We start from the raw sequence: 9,188 nt of genomic DNA, 5'->3' as shown, positions 1-9,188 counted from the left end.
CAAGACTTCCTTTTGATGGAGCAGACATATATAGGGATGCACTGTCAAGCTTAGAGCTTACGTATCTCCCCCCCCCCCCATTGATTGCAAAGGAACTTGAGGCAGTACGCACATTGAACTTTTTAAAACAAGAAAAAGAAATTTGCAATAAATCTGCAATGTTTGTGCGTGGGAAATGTAGGTTCTCAGCTAACTGTAGCATACTGCTAGACATCCCAGTGAGATGGGCTAAAAGATTTCCTCCTCCTTTACGGGTTGTTGGCATCTGTCTGTCTCGGGAGACAATGGAGGAATACACCTTTGGGGCTGAAGTCAAACTGTTGGAAGGTTTCAGCGCCTGCTGTGGCTGTAAAGAGGGATACAGGAGAGACATGTCTTGTGGAAGATGAAGGTGTCTGTCTGGTTGTGCTGCTGCACAGCGTTTCTTCTCTCTGTGCTCTTCCCAGCTGTTATTCCTTCTCTAAGTCACTTCCATGGACGCACAACCTATCTGTCTATCATTTGCAGACATCTTTGTAATGCAGAGAGCACCTGGCAATGGACCTGGTGCCTGAAGCCAGCTCCCCGTAGAGCACGTCCTTAGGGCAGAGCACGCCCTTATAAGTAAACAAATATACTTACAAACATACTTAAGGCACTGTGTGGTGCTGTTGCTGGCTTGTACCACCATGACCTTTCCAAAGTAGCAAGTTGGTGCTTGCACGGGCAATTATTGAAGTCATGCAATGTTTTTGCAGAAGTGCAAAGATCAATAAAAGGGAAAACCATGCTTTCCTATGCCTAAACATTTCCAGATGAAAAATAGTCTCCAAGGGCTGCACTTTTTATTTTATTTATTTAAATAAGTTGATGTTTTCAAGGACGATGGTTGAAGTCACAATTTTTGTGGAAGTGCAAAAGCTGATAAGTGTGAAACGCATTCTGTTGCATGGCACCCCTGGTGTGAGATTCCAGGGGTTCCAATTTCCTCAGAATGAGAGACAGCAGAGACTGTGGTGTCTTTATGATATATGGTTTGTTTACACATATATACAGCCTGAGCCTACAGTGGAGGGGCTCACAGTATTAACACTCCAGAGAAGGTCTTGCTTCTCCCACACCCACAGCCTTGGATTCAAACAGAAACTATGCATGGCTTTGTGTCTCTGACTTCTGCCTGCTTCTAGCCACCTCACATACACTCAAGCTCCAATGTTTCCCCAGTGAAAATAGGGATGCCCTAAGGAAAAGAGGGACCTTCCAGGATCAAATCAGAAACCGGGACGGCTTCTCTAAATCAGGGACGTCCCTGGAAAATAGGGATACTTGGAGGGTCTGTTCACATTGCAGTGAGGAAATTAAAGCCATACCAGGACTGCAAGGAACTGTTCCTTGTTTGGTCAAACAGGTAGACTTATTCCTGCCCAGACAAGAGAACTGGTGGAGGCTGTGGAGTGGGACCACTGAGGGGTGTGGCCTGGGGAGAGAGTGTGTCACCTGAGGAAAGTCTTGAGGGTCAGACTGAGAGGTACAGAGGGATTAATTACCCTACCACCCAAGACCTGAAGTTCCCCATCCCTGGTCTAGGGAATGGGTGGGCAACCTACAGTCTGACTGGTTCTTTTCAAGCAATCAGTCTAGCAAAATCCACATGTCTTTCACCTGGCATCCTGCTGGATGGAGGGAAAGAGGGGTGGGAGAGGGATGGCTCTCCCCACCTTGGTCTCTGACTTTAGCCCTCCGCACCACTGGCATATGGGCATCTGTCCCGCCCCCCAACACCAATTGCACACATGTATGCACACCTGGGAATGCATCTCTCAACAGGATAAAAGGTTTCCCCACTGCTGGTCTTGGAAGACTAACTCTTGCCTGCCAGTACAGTAGTTCATTTATATGGAGCTCAGTGCCTGTTTGCAAAAGTGAGCTGACAGTTTCATGGTTGTTGTTGTTTGTTGTTTTTACTTTCTCTTGCACTCTAGCTTTTTAGTTCTCCTACCCCCTCTCTGCAATTAATCAAATCAATATATGGAGATGGTGGAGCATTGCAGCGAAACAGTACGGTGCCCCCCTACTCTCAGGGGATTCCAGGAGCAGATAATTATATTAAACTGTTTTCAGAAGGTTATGAACAAGAGAAGTGCCAAGAAGTGAAAAATGGCCCTGTTTTTCCAATACAGCTTTTCACTGCTTGCCTGTTTATAAGAACTCTGGGTTTCTGTTCATGCTTAAACACACACACACACACACACACACACACACACACACACACACACACGTACGTGAGGCAAAATGCATTGCAGAAGCCCAGAGATTTTGTTTAAAATATAAATCAGCCCCCTAAGGCTGCAATTATTCTTTTTTGGGGGGATGAAGAAAGCAGGTTGGCTGGCCCAAGACCATCCAGCAACCATCAAGTCAGAGCAGGGATTTGAGCCCAAGTTTCCTATGTCCATTGCCAAAACTACATCTACGTTGCACTTAAAAAACTAAATGATTGTTACCTTTCAGCAGGATTGCAAGAAGTGGTAGCATAAAATAATTGTCCTCCTTAACCGGTTGCTTAACTGTTGGAAGTTTGGGTACAATTCTTCTTCTTCTTCTTCTTCTTCTTCTTCTTCTTCTTCTTCTTCTTCTTCTTCTTCTTCTTCTTCTTCTTCTTCTTCTTCTTCTTCTTCTTCTTCTTCTTCTTCTTTATATACCCTTCACCCTAAAGTCCAGGGGTGGGTTCCACCATTAAAAACAATATTAAAAACAATTTAAAACAACTTGTGGAGAGGGGTTTGCATGAGGGGTTATAAGAGATAGAGCAAGGAACCTCCAGATTCCCAGGCTATCCCTGTACCTTTGGCCTCTTTGCTGACTTTAAAGGCATCTTTAAAGTTAGACTGGTGCCTCTTAGCCTCCTTACAACTCTTAGCCTCTTAGCCTCCTTACAACTCCCCTCCCCTCCTCCTCCTCACACTTCTCTCTCAGACCTCAAGATAAGAGGTCACTTTGGATCCATCCTAGGAGAACGAAGGAGCAAGCATGGCTGCCTTTATCTAAAGCTGATTGTCTGGCCATCGGTCCCAGATACTTTATCTGAGATCTCCCACCCCCATATTACAGGGGGTTGGACTAGATGACTCTTGGGATCCCTTCTAGCTCTACAATTCTATGATTCTATTTGGCTCAGTTTCAGTTTTAACTCTTTCCCTAGTACCCGTTTTCTGCTTCCAGCTGCCTTCCAGCTGCCTTCCCCCACCCCTGAGTATTGCACTAGATACCTAATAGCCTTTACCTAGCCCTGTATCTGAGGAGAGCAGCTTGTGTTTTATTTTGAGCAGAAAGGTGACAGGGAGAAAAATGCTTAATCACCTCTTAATCCTCCCTCCATGACTCCTCTATGCCACCAGCTTAAAAAATTCTTGATTAGGTGAGCCTACCCAGATATTCAATTTTGTTAGATAAATCAGTTGAATATATTATTTAAGAAACAAGAAAATGCACAATAATAAAGACTAGAAATGTGCCTTTAAGGAAATCAATGAAGAATTTAAACAGAAGATGATAGGAATTCAAATTAACTGTATGATCCAAGGTTATCGGCTACAGATACTGAGCAGCAATTAAGAGACTGGTAAAAGTATAAAGTTATGTTTCTTTTCTTATAAGTGACCACAAGTGTATAAGAAACATTATGCACTCCATTTCTACTCGTTTGCCCTTAAAACAGCCACAACTTATATCTATATTTTGATAATATGTCTACTATTTTTAATATCAATTTTTATTGCTAAATGAACATTTTAAAACGATTTACCAGTAAGTGAACTGCTGAGAGATATATTCTTTTGATCAATCTGCATATAAACAAATAAAATAAAATTTGCAGCCTCCAAAGGGTGCTTTTTATCTGGAAATGTTATCTGGGGCATTTATATTGTGAGGAGGGTTTTTTGAGGGAGGTGAGGGGTGCCTACATGATGCCTGAGTCCTTTGTAATTCTTGGGGTCTGGGACCCAACAGGGGTTAAACCCTAAAGGAGTTATCCATTGTTGAACTGGCTTCTTCGTGAGTTAATGGCCTATGTACAGTATGGGTTGTTACTATAACAAAGGAAGCTGCTCTGTGCTGGAATGGCCCCCTCCCTCACCTGAAGGTTAGTGAGAAAGACCCTCCAAGTTTCCATATTTTCCAGGGACAGTATCCCTATTTTCATTGGAGAAATGTTGGAGGGTATGGAATTATCCAACCCCTGAGCCGTCTGAAGACAATCCTCTACACAGGGAAGGGTTGTTTTTTTAAAATGTTTAACGTTTTATTTCCCCCCCAGTAGTGATGTATGGAAGTGAGAGCTGGACCATAAAGAAGGCTGATTGCCGAAGAATTTATGCTTTTGAATTATGGTGCTGGAGGAGACTCTTGAGAGTCCCATGGACTGCAAGAAGATCAAACCTATCCATTCTTAAGGAAATCAGCCCTGAGTCCTCACTGGAAGGACAGATCCTGAAGCTGAGGCTCCAATACTTTGGCCACCTCATGAGAAGAGAAGACTCCCTGGAAAAGACCCTGATGCTGGGAAAGATGGAGGGCACTAGGAGAAGTGGACGACAGAGGACGAGATGGTTAGACAGTGTTCTCGAAGCTACGAACATGAGTTTGACCAAACTGCGGGAGGCAGTGCAAGACAGGAGTGCCTGGTGTGCTATGGTCCATGGGGTCACGAAGAGTCGGAAACGACTAAACAACAACAACATATATGTTGGAAGCTGCCCAGAGTGGCTGGGGCAACCCAGTAAGGTGTGTGGGGTATAAATAGTAAAATTATCATTATGGAATGGGACGTCCCTATTTTCATCGGAGAAATGTCGGAGGGTGTGTGTGAAGACAGATTTAATAACCCTTTTTCTTATTAGTAATGGCAAGAATGGTGACGGCAAAACATGACTGTGCGATGGCACCACCTTCCCTAGAATTATGATAGAGTAACGGAAAACACAGGTGGCGCTGATCGGCGCCTAGGGCTTGCCGATCAGAAGGTTGGCGGTTTGAATCCCCGCAACGGGGTGAGCGCCCGTTGCTCGGTCCTGGCTCCTGCCAACCTAGCAGTTTGAAAGCATATCAAAGTGCAAGTAGATAAACAGGTACCGCTCCAGCGGGAAGGTAAACGGTGTTTCCGTGTGCTGCTCTGGTTCACCAGAAGCGGCTTAGTCATGCTGGCCACATGATCTGGAAGCTGTACACCGGCTCCCTCGCCCAATAAAGCAAGATGAGCGCCGCAACCCCAGAGTCGTCCGCGACTGGACCTAACGGTCAGGGGTCGCTTTACCTTTACCTTTACCTTTAACAGAAAGCAAGAAGCGAGCATTGCGAAATCAGGACAGTTCTGCTGGTTTTGGCGAAATGCAGTTTTGCTTTATTAGTTTATATAAAAATACAAGCTGGTGTCAGAAAGCTGCCAGCTACCCATAAGTCTTTCAATACAGGGTTGACCTGACATGACTGGATATTTTGTGGGACTAATGGAGCTGCTCTGTGGACTGAAGAAACAGCATGAAATGTCCAAACAGTTGCTGAAGAAGGTGGGCAGGAATGGGAGTTCTATTTCTCATTCCTTTTGTTGATGTATTGTTGTTATATCTATACATAAAAAAGCAATACAATTTTATATAAAAAAAGAAACTGAAAGAAATAAGTTTCACATACAAGTAATTACATTTCCGCAGCCAGGTTCCTGTATGTGCTGCTTCAACATTTTGACCATTCTTCCTTTCATTTTGTCTGCCCTGAGCTCTCTTGATCTCCATTAGGCATAGGGAGAATGTGCCCCCCCCCAGCTTTTGTCACCATGTGGATAGCGGCAGTGAACAGTCTTGGCTTTTTAATAAACTCCAATGTGTGTTTATTCAGTGCTTTTCCAGCCCTTGACAAATGCAATTTTTGAGCTTTCTTGCAGCAGCTAAGAGCACTGTTTCCCCAATTATGAGCATTGCCCTTTCAAGCTCGGCATACTTTGCTGCTGGGCTTGGACCAATTCTAAGCCACCCTCAGATAAACAATTTTACAATGCATTTGCTCTATTTATCACATTAGTATCCTGCCATTTGGCCAAGGGACACAGGAAGAGATACATGCCATTGACCCACTTCATCCCATAGTACGGTCTGTACACTTTGGAGACATACGATACAAGTTGCTTTGACAAAGCTAAGCAGATTTGGTCTGCTCAGTGCCTGGGTAGGAGAATACATGGGAAACCCATGAACACCATTATGAATTCCTTGGTAGAAGGAAAGAAGGGTGTGAATGAATTAAACAATTTTAAAGAGTGTGGTGGGCATTTTGCTCCTGCCAGACATTTCTAGGTGTGACCTGGGGGTCTTCTGGGATTCTCTTGCAGCTGTTCCATAATTCTGAGATCTCCTGTATATACTTGAAAATCCCCAAGATCTTCATTCAGCCTTTATTACTAGATGTGGAGAGTGTTAAACTGGCTGGCTTGAATTTATCTGGTTGGTGTCCAGATGGGAGATTGCCTGGGAAACCCTTGAGTTCCATGGAAGAAAGGTGGGATTTAAATGTAATAAATCTACCCCACCATCCTGCAGAAGTAGGTCGGGTTGAGAAATAATGGCTGGCTCAAGACCTTCCAGCAGCCTTCAAGCCAGAGCAGGAATTTGAGCCCAGGTTTCCTTGGCAAATGGCCAAATCTAAACCTGCTCTCTCACACTTAAAGAACAAAAGGATGGTTACCTTCCAACAGGGCTACAAGACGAGGTAGTATAACCTAGTTGGCCTCTCCTGCCCCAGCTAGCTCTGAGCTTTTAGGAAAGTGAGCTACGTTTTCAGCATCTCTTGACTAAGTGACCTAGCAGCAGATGCATTAGAGTCATATTCAGGCAGGTGAACTTCCAACAGGTAAAGCAGGTCCAGACTTGGCAGGTAGAGCAGAATGAGGCTAGACGTAGACAGGGCTAATTAGATCCTTGGTGGGGAGTTAGGAAAAGTTTGATTCAGTTCCCATTTAATGATAAACCTTCCAAAATTCACACTTTTAAAAAATAATAATGGAAAAACGAGACACTGAAAGAAAGTTATACAGCAGAAATTCCCTACCTTCCTGCTGAAATCCTGAAACATTTTATGCCACAAATGTTCTGGGGTGCGCAAAAGTACCTCTCCAAACTGCAATAATGCCAAAAAACATAGGAGAATAATTAATAAAGCAGAACGACATGTGGACAGTCCAGAATAAACCCACCACTGATGCACTATTATTGCATCAGTGACACTTTGCAGAATATACCAATTGAAATACAGAAGTCTAGAAGGGCCCCTGCTGTGGGAGCAGTGGGCTGTTGGAATTTCAAGCTGTGTCTCTCTCCATCAAAGCTTAAGCTGTATATTTGTGCACATACACAAATATCACAAAGAGACAATAAACCTCCAGTGATCTCCTTCCACAGGAAACCTAACTTCATCAAGTGACAACTCCTGGAATTTCTCACTACTTGTGGTGCTTGTGGTATTGTGCAAACAATATTCTGTGTTTGTAAAACTGCTCTGTTAACACTGCAGTTTTGTGACTGCTTTGCTAGCAAGGAAAGCACACACACACCCCACACCCCACCTACATCCTTCTCCTTGAGAACAAAGAGGGAGAACTAAACAGAGGAGATCAAAGGTGGAGTAGATAACAGCCAGGAAAGATGGGAGAAGCGGTTTTCAAAATGGAAAGAAGGAATGGGGTCCTGTATGATGTTTGGATCATAAACCCTTCCCAGCAACCTTTTGAATGGGGACTGAAAGAACTCAAGAATGCCCACCAAAGCCAAAACTGTACCTGAATTCCTCTGATCTCACCTTAGCATCAAATTCAAGAAGGATGCTGACAAACTGAAAAGGATGCTAAGAAGATGATAAGGGATCTACAAAGCTAAATCCACTGAGAAAGGGCTAAAGAAGCTGGATAAGATTGTCCTTCAGACTGAAACTCAGCTGTCAGATAATATGAGTTTTTTTGCTTCTTCTTTTAAACACAGCGGAAGAAAACTTCAAAGGACATGGAAGTACTTGCTTCAGCCTCGCAAACCAAAGAGGGGATGAGGCTGGCTAATCAGTGCTAACCCTCCCCACTTAAGATGTGGGACAAGGCTGCAGAAATATACAATTCTTCTCAAAATATATAATGGGGGGGGGAATATCCAAAATAAGGGGAACACACAAACATAGCCATAGGGCTTTTTTGGCTGTAAACATGCTGGAGACTGCCAGTGTAAGAGAACAAGGGAGGCGTTCATGGTGAGTTCCGGCACAGCTTTTTCTAGAAAAATAGCACTGCATGGCACCCATTCTAAATATGTCCTCTGGCATAAAAGGCGTGGCAACCCATGCTCTATGCTAATATCTTACAAATAATAGTAAAACTTGAAAGCTATTCATTTACCAGAGCAAGGTGGTTTTTGTCAGTTAACCTTGTGATTATGCAGAAGAAGTAAGAAGATCATAAAGGCCTGAAGTTGTTCTCTCCCCCACATTTCCCCTCCACTACAGAACTGCCAATATTCCTTCCAAGAGAAATAAGGAGATTGACAAATACACGCATTGCAGACGTCCTTCGATAGTGCAAAAGCAACTCTCACTGCAAGATGCTTACACGAGAGAATTATCTATTTCTTTGTCGACAAGCTCATTCCTTCCGCCCCCATGAAGCATGCTCAGCTTCTCCTTCCCCTGTCTCAGTGTCCTCAATTCAATAAGAAGCCCACATAACATCTTCTAAAGGTATGGCACCCCTGGGGGAATTAAAATTCATCCCTTTGCTGACAACACAAGAGGCAGCAGGTTTAATCAAGACTGGGGATTTCTGGGTCACTACAACCAGCTCTGGAACTCAACATGTAAATGCAAAATGCTTTGCAAAAATGTCCATTAGCTGCAAAGTCAACATTTTCAGTCAGGCACTTGTAATGTAGCTGGGCAAACATCCCATTATCAATGGAACAGATGTTTTCCGCTTTGTAAATTGGCCTATTATCAGCACGGTAAAGAGGTAAAGTCACTGCTCACTCAATAATTCTGCTGCGTTTCCAAAGAACTATGTCTGAGGACTTCATGGGGGACTCGTATAGTCAGGTACATAGAACAAATTTGTGGGGGGGGGGAAAGAAGGCAAGAAAAGGAAATAAAGGACCCTACTAGTGACCAGAGCTGTATCAAAGGAT

This window comes from Zootoca vivipara, chromosome Z2 (genome assembly GCF_965207765.1).
Source record: "Zootoca vivipara chromosome Z2, rZooViv2.hap1.1, whole genome shotgun sequence".
NCBI lineage: Eukaryota > Metazoa > Chordata > Lepidosauria > Squamata > Lacertidae > Zootoca > Zootoca vivipara.
Note: the sequence above shows the minus strand (reverse complement) of the source record.